The sequence below is a fragment of the Coloeus monedula genome (assembly GCF_965178545.1).
Source record: "Coloeus monedula genome assembly, chromosome: 10".
Taxonomy (NCBI): Eukaryota; Metazoa; Chordata; class Aves; order Passeriformes; family Corvidae; genus Coloeus; species Coloeus monedula.
The window spans coordinates 10,412,149-10,425,877 of record NC_138790.1 but is presented as its reverse complement, the minus strand read 5'-3'; the positions used below and the strand labels follow the sequence as shown (position 1 = coordinate 10,425,877).

The window sequence follows — 13,729 nt, the reverse complement described above, 5'->3', positions numbered from 1 at the left end:
ATGTGCATGAAGAAATAGGAGTTATGTTGCTTTACAAACTATCTACATGAAATTGAATTTATTAGTTTTTTACTTGATGAAGGACTCAGAAGAGCACATCTTTACTTATTCTATTTGAATTCTATTCCTTGGTCTCAGTGAGCAAAGAAGGGCTTTAGAAAAGATCAGTTTTATCTCAGGTAAAAGGTCTCCAGCACTACTTGTGCTGCACACAACCTAAAGACCAGCTGAGGGCTCTCATGGAGTCTGCTGGGATTCCCTCAAGGACACAGACATTCAGCTCCAGCTGATGAACCCAGGCTGCTGCTGCCAGGAACCTGAATCTCCATCCCATGGAGGCAATGGCCAGAGGCTTTGCATCCTGCCTGAGATGATGCAGAATGCCTGAGAGCAGCAGGAGTGGCACAGCAGTGTCATTGCAGTTGTGAAATTTAGGAATATGGTTAGAGGTTATTGGGCTCACTTCAGTCATACTGAGCACTGGTCTATCTGTTTCCACAAGACAGAGTGAGCAAAATACACAACCTAATCCCAGTGTGCAAGTGAGCAACCTTACAAGGTGAGAACCTGAACACATTCTTAACCAAAGCAGGTTCACTGGGCGGATAATCAGTGGTATCCTTGTTGTTTGATATAGGAAGGGATTAATTTTAACGCAAAACATATTGACCACAGTCACTTAATTTTACTATTTAGTATTTAATATCCTAAAAAAAAGGCTTATTTTCTCAGAGGAAATTATTATTTCATATAATAATATAAAAATTAATTATGGCTTGCTTTTTGACCAGTTGAGCTTTGACTTTTTGCTTATTTTTCCAGAGGATCTTAGAAGAAATTATATCTATCTCTGATAGGCTGGACATACCAAGCAAAGATAATTTGTTATAGAAAGATTATGTCATTGCTACCCTCCTTATTTCAGGCAACATTGTCTGATTTTGCCATGCTGTCTACTTTAAAAGGTTAAACTACCTCAAAGAGCTTTTTCCTCTACACCAATATTATAAGTGGATTTTTTCCTCTTAGGAGGATATTTGTCTATTTGCTAAACTTTTCATTAAATTACTTCAATTAACAATGGTACAGTTTAGCAGCAGTTTACCACTGAGATTAGAATACATAGTTTCCTGCTAATATAATCAGGTAGTACTTTAAAAGTAGTTTAATTATGGAAGTCTTGTTTTGTTTGTTTCTACTGAATGAGAACTTAAACAAAATCCACCTAATAGAAAAAAATACATGGATTTGTGAGACATAATCACGTATAAACTTCACACAGTGATTTATAAATGCAGTTAAAATTTCTGTAGTGTGACATTCTTCTTACCCCATGGAGAGACCTCCTAAAATAAATGTAATTTCACATAAAAATTTATTTTTTTGCTAACTACACTATTGCCAGCTTTGTTTCTCTGGACCTACAACAAATGTTTCCTGCTTTGGACATGCTTTTAAGAAGACCTTATTTGAAAAGAAAAAACTGGTAGATACTTTGTCCCTACCTTCTCTGCAAAGATCTAGATCTGGATTAATTACCAGTGCTGAGTATTTGTGGTTGGCTTATGTTAGTACAAGTTAAGATATTTAAATTCTTGCTTGATTACATGATTTATAGTTTCTTCTAGCATTGAACTCTGCTAAAGCACGATCTCTTCATCTTGCATGCAGAGATGTCAATTATGACTTTATCTTAGCAGTTGCTAAGATTTAACACTTTTCTTCACAATGCTTTTACAGCATCTCCATGATTAAGGTGGCATCGCCACACTGCTGAAGATGTATCTTAATTGTCTTTTAGGAATTCTTAATGAAAACAGTAATGAAACTATTATTTAGGAAAAAAGTAGGATACAAAACTAAATGTAGAAAAAAAAAAAAGGTGGTATAGTCCTGCAAGATATTTGGCATTCATTTGGTTCAAGGTGCTTATAAGTGAATTTTCCAGAAATTCTCTGGCCTTTCATGCTCCAGGCCAACAACACGTAGAAAAGCCATTAGAAATTATATATGCACTGAAAAAAAAAATTCTCTCAAAATGGGCCCAGGTTCCAATGATCTCCCCGCAAAATCATCGTGCCCTATCGCTCTTTGCATGACCATCTTGTCCCAACACAGAGGCTGGGAGACAGACATTCCCACTCCACACAGCCTAACAAGGAATTGTCCTTGAGGACCACTGATGTAGGAAGGTAGACCCTTCCTGTCCCAAGCAGTGTGCCTTTGTGGGAGGGGCAGTGGATTTCCAGACTGGCAGAAATCCTGCAGACTTCTTGTCAAATATCCTGGAGAAGCAGAAACATGAACTTTACACCCCTAAAAGGCAGTGGTAGGTATGGAAAGTGGAAAATAACTGCTTTTCAATTAAAACAAAACACTAAGAAACAGTGCTCATTTCTTACTTTAGCATAACAAGATAATGCTTTTTTAAAGAGATGTGACAAGGGCTCATTTTAAATTGTTTTGTATTTCCTTAAAGCTGAGAAAAAAAACTGGCTTTGCAGGCAGATGGATGAGAGAACAGTTTCAGTAAAGTGTTAAAGGTTTGAAACATTCTTGAAATAGTCCAGCAACTTTTCCATTTGCAAGTGCTCCTTCTCTGTGACTACATAAATGCTCACTCCAGAATGCTTCATACAGGGATGCATGTAATGTAGGCTGTATGCATAGACATAGGCCGTTGTATATGGTTAGGTCCAGCCCAAGGAAGCAGCAGGAGCACATGGCCAGAGCAGAAGGAAAGGACAAAGACAGCAGCCCAAACTTCACTCAAATTCAGTCATGGTAAAACACCCTCTCATATAATTGTTGGCTGTTTTTCTGTGCCCCTGTGCCACTTTTTCTGGAAGTGGTCTGATGATAATGGTAGAAGCACAAAGGAGAGTGGAGGACAACATGACTGAGGGAGGGGGACAGAGGAAGCAGCAACAGCCACTGAGTGGGCTTACGCCACATGGAAAAACCCAAACCATCTGCATCCATGAAGGAGGGGGAATTACAGTTTAGGGTTGTAAACTGGTTCGTTGAGTGCAGGAGAACATACCCAGTCTAGGAGACAAATGAGCATTTCAAAGAAGGGAAGCAGTGCTTACATTAGTGAAGTGGCAAGTGAGAGAGAAACCAGCTTGTTACCAAAGCAAATAGGTGATGTTATGATGGATCACATTGTCTGTGATCTCTCTGTTAACTGACATAGTGAAGAACGTAATTTTGCTATCATAGCAGCTGGATTTTCAGAACTGGCTGCTTGCCTTGCAACTGCCTGGCTTTGCTGTCCTAAGCAGGTATTTCGGCATTATCACTTTCATTGCAGTTTAGCCATCAAGCTTTTAAACATCTTCAGGAGGAGGTTAAGGATTCCATTATGTACTAATTTGAGCTGGTCAAATCAGGACTTCTGTGATCTCACCTCCTCCTCCAGCTCCTGCTTCATTTACTGCCCTGGCATTTGTACAAATGTGCAGTAAATCAATTCAGAGAGAAAAGTAACTATGAAATTAAGCAATTAGTTTTTCTAGCCAATTCTTCCTTGAATCATCTCACCATATTGTCAGATAAATGCCAGTTCTCACTCAAGGGATGGAACAAAAACATCCAGGAAACAGTTCCCACAAATTAATTCAAACTGCATGATAACATATGCAGAAAGGAAAAATCCTTGGCAAGGTGTATTTTGAGGGAAAAAAGGACAGCAGCTTTCACTTGAATTAAAGTAGATTATGAGTGGTTTTCATTCTTTTCTTCACCCAAGTCTTTTTCAAGATAAGGCACTACATATCTTTGGATGTTTAGGTACAAATATACAGATTCATCTTTTACACCAGTCTTTGGTACTAGATTACTTCCAGATAACTTTCTCACAATAGCGCGGACACCGCGTCAGGGACATTTTCTATCCCTTAGGAAGGGTCCCTGTATCCAATACGTTCTTCAGAGTGTCCAAAGAATGAGAGCATGCCCCCTGAGTGAAGGTGTAGTCTTACAGGAGCTCAGAAAAAAGGATTATTCCCAGGACTGGTAGTAGTCAACAAAGCTCTTTACACAGGCAAATTCAGAAGTGCAATCTTGAATCCCAAAGGAGGAGATGTTTGTTTTTGGCTTTTTTTAAAACAAAGCCATGTGTGTTCTTGAATAGTGACTGTGCACGGCTGAAACAAGTGCTTTGTTTTATTGTGTTTGAATAAAGTTTTACATTTGCTAGCAAACATAACAAAGCCCTGTTTTTCTTTCTAAAACCACCAGACCTACGTACTCAGACCTTTTCCCTCCCTCATGAGATTGCTTGCACACCTCAGCACTATGTCACAGACAGGGAATTACAAGGGTGTTTATTTTACCTTTCACTCCATAATTACTCAACCATCTTCAGGAACAGCATTGTCTCTTTCAGAAATCAAAATCCATCCGTTGCTTTCCAGATCTAAACCATAATTAATGGAGATATTTTTAGGTTTAAGTCTCATCTTCCTATTCAGTTTGACGATACCTTAATTACATCCTGACAAGGTGCAGGAATCAACAGCGGCAGGCTAAATTGTGGCGTTGAGTTGTAGTCCTTTCTGAGGCATGTGTGGGTGTTCATGCTGCTGTGGTAAGGAATTGTACCTTCCAGAGAGCCCCTCTCTGGCTTGCACAGGGAAATAAAAACCCTCCTCTTCACCAGTTGCTCTCTGCTTTATGGAGCCCAGTGCAGGCAGACTGAGCACTTGCTGAAAAGACCACTTAAAGAATTACTTAAATAATCTGTAAAATATGGTTCACTTTCTGCTCTTGTACATACTTGACTCTGAAAAAGATATCTTCACATACGAGCTAATGTTAAGACAGAATTTAAATATGCCCTTAAAGGGTTGTATTTCCACATTTTCAGTGCCACACGTTTATCATACAGCAGTCAAAACCTGCCTCATGAATTTCAGAGTGTGAAAGATTGACAATGGATTTTCTTCTCTTTCCTGTCACTTCAGACTTGAGACACTCTTTAATCTTCTGTCTAGATCTGCTATCTTCTTGCTTCTGTGAGAGTCTCATACTGCAGTGGTTTTCTCTCTGTGCTTAAGAGAAGCAGATGCTTAACCTTACTCTGACAAAGCTATAAATAAACACTGGGAGGATCAAGCATGGCATTGCAGATGTAACCTCTCCAGCATTCCACTCTGTCATATTCTCAGTGCCTCCATGACCTGCTTTATCAAGAAATGGGATTCTTGTGCTACCTCCAGAGTGGACATCTGTGACTGCTGCTGCTGTTATAACCACAGGCTCCCTCTAACATGAATTGCAGGCTGAGGTCACAGAAATTTTTTAAACATCAAGTATACAGGGCACTGGAGAGAGTAGATGGTGCTTGTGGCATAAATATTTATTGGGAATATTTTCTCTAAGTCATAAGTGGCAATTAATTACATCAAACCCAAAGGAATAAGCTTTAATAGGAAGAAAACATTCACAGCTGGTTTTGAAGCAATGGATTATGAAGAGATAACTCAGGAAGATTCATTAAAGCAGTCTGGTCATTAAAATAGGGATAGTCTCTAAAATATCAAGAACCATAAATCTACCAAGTCATTTAAGATAAACACTTTCTGAAGAATAATTTGGACTAAATTTCAGACACATTACTGTAAAAATGCTGGAAGGAGAGCAGTATAACACATCCTTCCGACAACATACAAGGTGTACCTAAAAAGGGAATTGTGGCTGGGCTGGGGAGACAAGGGAAATTGATGTCAGGACCTTGTTTAGGTGAACTTGAGTGACTCACAGGAGATGCACTGAGTTGTCTGCTTTTGGAAACACTCCATTAGGGCCTGCAAGAAGAGTGTTTGGAAACCTCATCTCATGTTAGATAGCAGCTGGGCAGCTCACAGGAGAGATTTTTACGTGGAAACTGAAAGGAGTAATGTGGCTTTTGTGGCTGTCCCAATGAAAATATAGGGTAAGAATAGGAAAAATACTTCCTCCACTCACAGCTAGAGATGGAAATTGCCTCTCTCTAATCATGCAAAGGACCACACAACAGAAGGAAGGCTTGAATTGATTTCAAGCTGATGTTTCCCCAACCTGCCTTGCATTCTGTTGTAATCTTGGGCAGAGAAACTGTCAGTAGAACGACATGGTCCCGCTTTGACACAAATGGATTTTCTGATGGTAGCCTGATCTGACTTTGGTGAGATAAGGAAGGTAACACTGTATACCACTGAGGGATACCTGTCATGAAGCCTTTTGAGTTGTGGTGCAGAAGATGTGCCTGAGCTGCTTCGTACTCTGAGGTTACCACTGTGTGCTGGGCTGGAGGTAATTTTCTTCACAGTGGCCAGTGTGGGGCTGTGTTCTGGATTTGTGCTGAACACAAAGTTGATAATATAGAGATGCTTTTACTATTCCTGAGCAGGGCTTGCACAGAATCAAGGCTTTTTCCCTTGTACTGCACCCACCAGTGATTTCACTGGGGTGCACAGCAAGCTGGCACAGCAGACCCCAGCTGGCCCAAAGGATATTCCATAGATGTGACATCGTGCTCAGCATATAAAGCAGGGGGGACAAGGAGAAAAGGGGGGACAGAAATCCTCCTACCTGTATAATACTGCTGCCTCACATTTTCATTCATGTAAATCCTTTTGCAAGCAGCTACAGGGCATATCTAGTACTTCCAAACTAATATTTTAATTTCTACATTTCACAGCTGGTTCCTCTGCCAGAATCATTTTGGCAAGCATGGAAATTAATGCGAGACAAGCATTGCATCCAAATGCTAATGGATGATTAGCTCTGTCTTCCAGATTTTTTTTTAATTCTGAGTCACTATCAGGCTACTTCAAACACCTCATATAAGGCATATTCCAGCTCAAGACCCTTTTTAACCATTTAAATATAAAAGGTCAGATTTTACTGTGCACGGAGGAGAGAGCTACATCTCTTATACTATTCCCAGTCTCCTATCTACTAAAAATTTGCACTCTGCATATTAGTGATAACTGCTAATAACTCCAAAAAGAAGTGATGAGAGCCGGTGGCAGTGAAAATAAGTTACCAGAATTTGTTCAGTGGAAAGGATATTGTAATCTAAAACCAAATACCTGCAACAGAAAAGCAACAACTGGTAATTTTCAGTTTCCTTATTTCTTATAATATTGCAGATCTTCACAAAAAGATGTCAATCCTTAAAGCACTATATCCTATATACACTATATATACTTCTTCAGTAGATATTTATCTTATGCTCAAGGAGTCACTTGGAAATTACCCAATTTCATTCTTCCATCCCGAGACAGCACACCAATTCAGTAGCAAGGCATGAAACAAAATACTGCCTGCTTCCCAAAACTACTCCAAAGTGGAGTAATAGGAGGCAAAATAATAGTAATGATAAAAAAAAAAGGTGGGAGAAGACTCTGAAGGAACACACTGAAGAATATTACCTGAAACCCACACATTTCAGCTAGTAGTTTGTTAGTGTTTGAGATCTCTCTTTCCCAGAAATCACAGGAAAGTGTCTTTTCCATTACATGCTTTGTAATGAAGGTGTCACAAGCCTCACTGCCCTGCATGAAGGCCTTTTAAAGCCTGCTATAAAACCAGAAGGAAGATGAATGAAGATGACATGTTGGGCATTATGAAACTGTATGCTAAAGAAAGCTACGTGTGCACATTCCTGCTTGAGATAATCCTCATTTCCTCTTCATTAGTGTCTGTATGTGACTGCACAGTTATATCTTTAAATAGGTGAGAAGTCTGTGAGTGGGTGCAGGAACTGTGTGCCCCCAGGCAGGGTGTCTAATTGCCTCTGCTCCAGCTGAGGTTGCTGCTGGCTGTGGCAACAGAGCTCGTCCTGAGTGAAACGAGCAGTTGTTTATCACACAGATAAACACAGAAGCCCCATGATAGTGTGAGAACTTGAACATACGAGGGTGGAAGTTCTGCACAGCTTTGTGCTCTTAGCATGGAACCTTAGCTTCCACTGTAGGTTGCACCTAACTGCAGCTGAGTATTTTGCCACAGGTATTCTCTTATCCAGAGAGCTTGTCTCAGGACCTTGTGTAGACAAAGGGTGTGTCCACGTGCCCTGTGAACTGAAAGATGTGCTACAGCCGTCCACACAACATCCGTAAGTTAGAGAACAGACAAATCACACCACACATTTCATTGTCACTGAAATGACCAAAAACACCACTCCTTACATTATTGCAGGAAATCTCAGGCTGAGATTTCCAGCTCCTTTCCCAAAAAGATCCAATCCAATCATCAAGTAGATGCCAAGGTTTCTCATCTCTTTTGTCCTCTGCAAAGAGACTAGGAACTACAGAAGCCCTGGCTTTAATCATCACTACAGGAGTTCCCAGACTCCTTTCTGTGATATGAGTCTGGACCTACGGATTTAAGATGGCCATGAAGAAAGCAGATGTTGTCTGCTTTCTTCAAGGTAGAAGCTTATCTAGGGAAAGAAGTTCAGACCAGATAACCTTTCTAATTCCCAGCTTTACTATTTCAGATACAAGAAATTGAAAGCTAGGAGATTCTTAGTTTATTCCAGGCTTTTGTTCTAAACCCCACAGAAGTGTTACTCAGGTATTTTTTTCTCCAAGTGCGTATGCAACTAAGTACGTGGAACAAACAACTAAGTTCTTCAAATTGCAGAGTTCAGAAATGGTAATGATAAAGCTAATAATCCAACTGACTCATGGACAGATCTTTATTTCTGTCAGCTGCCGTGTAATTTAGAAGAAAAACATCTCTGATTTCAGCAGCTCTGCGGTTCTGGCTCTCAGAATGCAGAGCTTCTGAGAGTGGATGAGTCTGCAGAAGTACAGGTACTTCTGCCTGACACACAGGGATGGATTCAGTAATTCTGATGTGATGGCCACATTCTCTAGACTGCAGCAGATGTTTGACTGAGATACTCCATGCTCTTTTTAACTGACAGTATGCAAATGTTGGTAGTCACATTTTTTAAGTAATTTTTTCTAAGTATATGGGAAAAATTAGTATCAAATCCACCAAAATTAGTTTTCCCAGTTGAAATAACTTTATTTACTATGAGTAGTTTAAAGAACTTCCCCATTTGCTTCTTAAAGTTTAGTTGGGTGAGCTAAGTCTTTCCAGATCCACACATCCACCCTGCACCCTTTTTTTTTTTATTTCCCTTGAAGTACTTGAAGGACTCTGTGAGAGGAAATTATTTAGCTTTACTATTTCATATTGGATTCTGGAACTCAGTAAAAGAAGACCTCAGCTGGGGAAAGACCTAAATCTGTCCAAAAATACATGTAATTAGGCAAAACATTGTCCCAAAGCAGGTGTGGGTGTGTGAATAAAAATAGTTTGACAAACTAGTTGAATTAGATTTAAACTAGTTAGATTAATTTTTTTTTTTAAGAATCAAGAGAGTACCTAGCATTATAGCCTCAGTAAACATGCATAATTAGAGTTTCTGATTACCTGTTTGCCAACAGAAATAATTCCAGGCTCAAGTGAAATAGTCACTTTTAACCTTACTGGATGATATCTGTCTAATCTGACAATAGGCCAGAGGTTCCAGAGCTAGAGTTCCTACAGGTTTCATGAATAAAAATGCAACTGGGAAATTGTAAGAGTGTGAACTCAAACCTTCCTTACACAATGGAGGAACCAGACACAGCCACACTTTATTAAAGTCTGCTGAGGGGAAAGCAGCAGTCAGAGCTTACACCTCAACCTACTGAAAAGTTAACCTTAAGATGTTAATACACAGATAAGCAGACTTTTCTAATCTCAGCACTCACACAGCCAGTCAGACAGCCAGCTGTTTTCCAGACTGATTCATAAGCACGTAAGAACCTGTACTATTCCTTCTTTTTCAAGTAATCTTGCTGCTTCAGAGCTCTGCCTATTTATAACCTGTCTAACAGCTGGGGCAGAGTTGCCCTGCAATTTGTACAGCATGCATGAGCAGACAGATGTTGTGCAAGTCTACTGCAGCAGAAACAGAGGTCAGTCCCAAAAGGTTTGGTTAAAAATGACTGAAACCATCACTGTCACCAAACCATATCCATCACAAAGCTGTAATTTCTGCTGCTTGTAAAAGTGGTCAGCAGTAGCTGGGTATTTGGAGTGCTGAATGCAAATTCTGTGAAAGAAAGGATAAAACATTCCTTCTCAAGGGGGGAAAACACGATGCTCTTGGTTTAAAAATTTAATTTTATGACCCAGGAAGCAAGAAGAAGAACTGGGGCCAGGATGGGCCTGGTAAAGAAAAGGAAGAGCTGAGGAAATTATCCAGATCAGTTAGATGTCACTGTTGTACCAAGAAATGGCCAGAATCACGACATAAGTGCAAGGAGAAAATAGAACTATTTTATTAAATACAAGCTAGGTTATATACCTTTGTATGTAAGAGAGCAGGATATGATTGTCCAGCCACCCCGTAAAAGGATTGGCTGAGGTTCTCTAACACCCATTCAAAATATTTTCTCTAGTGTACCATAACAAGACCGTGCAGGTGCAAGATAGAGAGTTAGTTTACAAAACGGTCTTTCACCGTTTCTCAGCTAAAGCATGAGAAAGGAAAACTTCACAAAATGCTTCAGCAGCTGGAAGATTCCTCTGCTCCTGCTGTTCAGTATCCACAGTTAGATTTTACAATCCTAATTTCTTACAGTGTATAATGGTGCATATTTATCATATGACTGAGCTCAGTCAAAACCCATCATCAGACCTGTGTGCTTCCTTCCTTAATTCTCACCCCATTCTCTGAAAAGCAGAGAGAACTTACAGAATGGTCTGCTTTTAGTAAAGAATTTTATAATCAGAGGAGAAAAGGAGCCTGTTTTTAATCTAGAGACAGCAGTTTCTGATCCACTGGATACAGTCCTGAAATCCCTTCACAGAGAGCTTTGAGTAGAGATTTATCAGGAAGAGGTTCGTAAGGTGTGACAGCCATGGAGCTGCTGATTTTTCCTGCTGCGCTGCAAAATGCCATCTCCCCATTCCTTCTTCTGCCACTGTAGTCCAGAACAAAAGGCACCTAAGCCTGGGAGACTGCAAAACACAGCAGACCTGCCCCACTGTGTGAAAAACAGAACAAAAATGAGATACATGGTCTGAGCTATTATGCATACTAACATTTTATTTAAAAAGATAGTGAGGGGAACATACTGGATATTATAATGAAGTGATAAGCACTGTTAGAGTCATAGAGGCAAGTAAGAAAGAACTAGCTCAGTTTAAAAAACCAAACCCAAATACACTGTTCCAGATATTGGTGTTTTAGCACCTGATCTGACAGCCTGTATGTGGCTGCAGAGTGCACAATTGACTCTTTCTATCCTCTGATCGACATGCTTACACCTTGGTAATACCTGCTTGTTCAGACAGCCCAGAGACCTGGAGCAGGTTGAACTTGAGTCTGATCATTCTCTCATAGTCACTGCTCTGGAGTATTTTCACTTGACATCTTTAGCAAAATTATTTGCATATTTTAATTAGGCTTAGCCACATTCACTTCCTCATCTTTCTCAAGTACTGAAAAATCCTGTAGAGCACCACAGAACAGTTTGCTGTGCACAGATAAGCAGAATGGATTTAAGTACTTAAAACGCTTTAATCTCATTTTGTGCTTCTACACGACATACAAATGTCTTTGTGAAAAATAATTGATTTTTATAGTAGTTTATAGCAATGCTGTACCAAATAAAAGTATCTAGGTGTGTTAAAGAAAACAGTAAGCAAATACTCAACTGTCCCAGAAATCTGAGCATTCCTTTACTAATGTATCATCAGTGTTCTCTTCTCTGTAAATCAAATATCATCATAATTTCCCACTTCAGTTGCTTATAGGATAAAAGAATTCATCTGTTTGGCTTTGTAGACTGCAGGCAGTTATATTTCTTGGCTTACCAAAACTAGTCTGGGCAGACACTGCCAAGACAATCAGAATTTGGGGCTGCAGGGAGTTGGTCTTTCACCTTGGTTTCATTGTTAAATAGCTTATTTTTCCAAACCATTGAATATTTTCTATTTTTTGGTGCATTTGGGACATTATTCTTAGCCAGTGATGGTTTCAGTCATTTTAAGCAAAACCTTGCGGGACTGACGTCTGTTTCTGCTGAGTTTGGCCTATAGTTAACCACAACAGTTAAAATTTTATTGCATTATTGCATTTTGTTAATTTGAAGTTTGAACATTTTCTATGAAATCTTTTCCCTGGAAATGTCTGAATTTTCAAAGTAGTGTATTATAAAGTTTTATCTTTTTCTTTCTGGAGCAGCCTGGTCACTGACATATTGCTCCAGACTGTGCTTGTATTTCAGTAACAGGCCTTCCCTGCTGAGCAGGAGGTCAGAGGATGCAGGAAAAGGATAAGATGCAGGACTGGCTTCTGAGCAACCCACAAACAGATTTCAAGTTACTACTTATTATTTTGCTCATGAAAAAATCCTCCTTTAAAATACTACCTCCTGCAAGGGCCTGATGGAGCCATAATTTTTCCATACCCACAATTTTCAAATACAGGAAATGGAAAAAGTCAAGATCAACTTGAACAAAGCTAAATGATGGTATCAATTATGGTTTATTGGTTTATATTTATCATTTTTTTATTTGGACTAGCCTTGAAATCAGATTTGTTAACTGTCACAGTCATATTATCTAGTCCTCTGAGATTCTACTTAACATTTAAATGGTATGGAAAGAAAAAAAATAAATAAGCATAATAAGACCTATTAAAAAAAAGAAGATTAATGCAGGCATATAAGGTTTTACAGAAATGTACATTGACTCTGTAGTCTTGCAGTTATACTTTCTATTCATTCTGCAGTAAAAACTCCTTTTGATGCCAGTCTATAAATTAAAATGGTGACAGAGAAAAAAAAAATAACTTTGTGATGGTAATGAGAGACAAGCAAAGGGTAGAAATATTAGGCTGGATATTGCTCCTGGCCTTGATGTGTGCAAAGTCATTTTTGTGAAGGAAGTTTTACACCCAACATGTGCATATTCATTGGGGCAGTCACAGAGTGGTTGACAGCAAGATTCCCATCAAATGCAGTGAATTTGCCCAAGAGCCCAAATGTCCAAAGATGCAATGTAGGGAGACTTGTACTCTCCAAAGCCTGAGTCACAGGGAAAACCTGACAGCAGCTCTTCAGCACATGAATCAGAACTGTATTGCAGAATTTATACTGAGAGTTGCAGCCATACGAGCCTCCAGTATCAGTTAGGAAAGTTTTCTTTTAGTAAATAACTGTGGTGAAGTGACCAAAGTCACAAGCTTCCAAAAAAAATTTGCCATCAGCCTTCTTTCACACAAGTCCTACCAGCGGTAGATGATAAAAAAATTCCTAGGATCTCCAAAATTATTAGCTAATGGATGATCTTATGTGACATTTTAGAACATTCATTTAGAAATCATCATTTCATAGCTATTTGTTTTTATGTTTCTAAAAAAAAAAAGGTACTTGGAACTCTATTGGGATTAATGGGATTACAAGATTTAAGAAATTTCAATTTTAAAGAACAGAGAGGTCAATGATTAGAGGATCTTATAGACAGTAAATATATATATATACACATTTATATCTGTATATCACAAGAAGTCCAAGAGTTTTTATTTAGCCATCACATTAGCATAAATAAGACAAGTGAAAATAAATGCAAAGTTCTGTTTGGGAGCTTTGCAGATCAGCATTTTGCTAACCATCAAAACAAATGCTCCTGTCACACAAACTGCTGTATGGATACAATCTGCTGGAAA

The 13,729-nt window shown here is 39.1% G+C and overlaps 1 protein-coding gene across 1 annotated transcript in view; it reads left to right on the top strand.

The window, feature by feature from the left end:
* The window catches only part of SPHKAP (SPHK1 interactor, AKAP domain containing), a gene marked incomplete at both ends in the record, with an annotated part of 63,951 nt that overhangs the window by 26,469 nt on the left and 23,753 nt on the right, over positions 1-13,729 (top strand).